The following is a 2,998-nucleotide window of genomic DNA, read 5'->3' on the forward strand; positions in this document are numbered from 1 at the left end:
GATCATGAGTAATAAAGGAATGTGACATAAATGATTTCATTCAGAGCAGTGCATTAATGCAGGCACTAGCAAAGCTTCTGCAACAGCAGCCGGAGCCTTTAACTATAACTGCTCATAATTAGGGTTACAAAGAGGTGTTTATGCCTGGTTTTGCCATGATCTTTTGGCCACCCCAACTTTCCATCCCCGATAGGACTCAGTGCTTCCAGCAGCCCCAGATTTTCCCTCCATGGCGTCAATGGAAGGAGGCAGGAGCCAAGAGCATCGTGTTGCTATGGCAACGCATCCCACTTCCCTGGGGATCATGTTGCCTCGGCGACATCGGGCGGGCAATGCCGGTGGATCAAATCGACTGAGAGCAGCTGCCCCCTGGAAAGCAGGACAGCTCTGGCCTCCGGTAACCTGGGAGCCCAGAGGTTTGTGGACTGGCACATGTAGGACCCTGCACTCCCAGCAGGGTCTGGGCCAGGAAAGGGTGACCCATGTGTGTGGTCCTTTAGGTACTGAGACAAGGCTACGGCCACACTACATCTAGTGTGGTAAAATCAGATGGATAGCAGGGAAGCCAATGTCAGTGGAACAGGTTTTGCTGAAGGGAGCAAATGCTGGGGCCACTGTCCTTGGTTCGTATGATCAGAACCTGCAAACATAACACAACATTAGAAGTCATTGCCTCTTGGTGCACAGTCCTTCTGTGAACAGAGGTGAACTTGTACATTGTTCTTAGGGTAGTCCAGTGCTGCTTTTCACTGTGTCACATCCAGTACTCAGCACCATGTAGGCAGTGGATTAAAGATCAATTTACATAGGCAAATGCCTGTGTTAATGCTGTGAGCGCACAGCCTCTCTCTTGTGTGTCTGCAGGCACTCCAGCGACCAGCCCCAACCCACAGGAAAGCAGTGACAGGATCTCAAGAGCCCCCAGACCCTTTGTCATAAGAGGGGTTTTGGATATCTGCACCAGACCTTCTGTAGAATTCACTGGAGCCCTCTGTATAAGTGCCAGTAAGAAGAGGGGGTTCAAAGCTCAGGGCATGGACATCACTTAGGGACATCAGTTATCCACAGCACTTGGAGAGCTATTTGAGAAGAAGGAAGATGATAAAGGACAGACAAATTTGTACAAGACAGGTAAATTCCTTGCAATTTGTCTGTTCCTGTAGGAATCTATTCTCCCTTCACGCTGTTGCATTAAGAAACCTCTTGCCTACTGTAATTAGCCCTTGAATAAACACAATCTCTGGAACACAACCCTCTGTTGTCCTGATTTTGTGAGTTCGCAGTGCTTTGCCTTTTTTTCAGCCTTACACTAATTATTGCAGGAGAGCAGAACCTGCTCCAGGGAGTCTGGTGTTACTTTTTGCCCCTGGAAATATTACCATATACTGCAGAACTGTGTCTCAATGGTGTTAACATATCTGGCTTTAAGAAGATATTGTCTGTACTTGCAGCTACACCCTACTACTTGCTCTATCCTTGTATTTCTGACATTAGCCTTACTGTCTCTGAGCCATTCTGTGTGCATTTTCCACACAACATTAGCTGTCTTCCTTCTCACAATCAGAGCTATGGTTAATTGTGTTTACAAAGGATTCCTGAACTGTGGGAAATGTCTCTCAGAATGTGCGGTTTTGCATCATTTAGCCTTGAAAGGATGCTGCTTCCCCTGACCTCTTGTTGGTTTTTTCTCAGTGACTCTGGTAATTGCATCAGTAGCCTTGGGGGTCACATTTTCCTTTCACATCTAGGCAAGATCCAACCTTTCCTTACCCTTTCTCAGCAGAATCACATATCCAGTCCCTCCTGTTTTCTGTGGCTCAACCACACCAGCTCTTTTTCCGGCTTCTTGTTTCACCCTTGTCCCAAATAAACTCTGCCACTTTCCTGGGTCATCATTTCCACCACTCTACTTTTCTATGAATTTCTCAGTCTTTCTTCTCCTCTCCTGCACCAAATACATTTCTGATCTTCTCCACTGACATCCTTTACAACCAATCTTCAGCCAGGTCCATCAGCATTTGTTCTGACAGCATTGTCCCCAGAATTCTGACAGCATTTTGACACCATATCAAACAGATGTGTCAGTGTTTTTGCCACACCTCCCCACCACAGCTGGGCAGAGCTCTCTAGAAACATCTGCAAAGAGGGCTTGGGGCACAAAGACCAGCACGGTACCACATGCTCCCTCCTGTTAAGGGGATTCATCTGCCGTGTTTCACTTATACTTAAAGTGAACTGCCTTGAGAAATGCCTTTTTTGCTTCAGCACTCTGAGAAAGTGAAAAATGACAGCCAGGAGTGCACCCCAAACCCACACATTTCAGGTCCTGATGTCACCTCAAAGCCACTCAGTCCTCACACTGATGTTCCACATTATCTGCTGATGTGTGGGGGGATTCCCTTTCAAACTCACATAAGCAATGTCAGGTCCTTGAGGTTAACCTGCAGTCAGCAAGAAGCTGTAGGCAGCACTCAGAGAAAAAACCTGTTTCCTCTCTCTCTTCACACCTCTTTAAAGGGGACTGGTTTTTCTGAGTCACAGCTAACACAAACTTCTTGGAAAAGATTCAGTCTAGATTTATACTACGGCTCAGAGGAACATGAAAGACCATTTAGTGTTCAAAGTATTCTTTTTAATTATTAATAAAATCCCCTGTCTGGCTGAGCTCTGTCAGGCCTTTCTTTGGATTTTGTAGAGTTTATTTCTCTTGTCATCCTGAGCAGACTTTGACATGCAGAACACAAGCTTGTTGATGAAATGAGAAGATTGCTGGCAAAGTTTGGCTCTGTCTCTGCATTTGCAGTAGGATCTCAGTGCAGGGGATGTGCAGTGCAGTAGTTCTTTTGTTCATATTTAATCATACAAGAAAGAAGAGTGTAATTAAAGCCTGTCTCCCTCAATCTCCTCCCTGCCTCAGAGTATTTCAGCCCTTTGAGATAAAGGAAACAGAGCTTTTCCTGACAGTGAAGTGCAGCCCAAAGCGTATCAGGAATGATTC

At 46.0% G+C, this 2,998-nt stretch overlaps 1 long non-coding RNA gene across 2 annotated transcripts; it reads left to right on the plus strand.

Annotated features, from left to right (window-relative positions):
* Positions 1 to 317: 317 nt before the first annotated feature.
* LOC147650983 (uncharacterized) lies at positions 318 to 1,251 on the plus strand. Of its 2 annotated transcripts, none has more exons than XR_015274920.1 (2): positions 318 to 500; positions 865 to 1,251. It is a non-coding gene; the product is annotated as an uncharacterized LOC147650983 (long non-coding RNA). The 2 variants fall into 2 exon arrangements; XR_015274921.1 differs by having other exon boundaries at positions 318 to 416.
* The last annotated feature ends 1,747 nt before the right edge of the window (positions 1,252 to 2,998 follow it).

The sequence above is a fragment of the Cyanistes caeruleus genome, chromosome 11 (assembly GCF_971803275.1).
Source record: "Cyanistes caeruleus chromosome 11, bCyaCae1.hap1.1, whole genome shotgun sequence".
NCBI classification, from domain to species: domain Eukaryota; kingdom Metazoa; phylum Chordata; class Aves; order Passeriformes; family Paridae; genus Cyanistes; species Cyanistes caeruleus.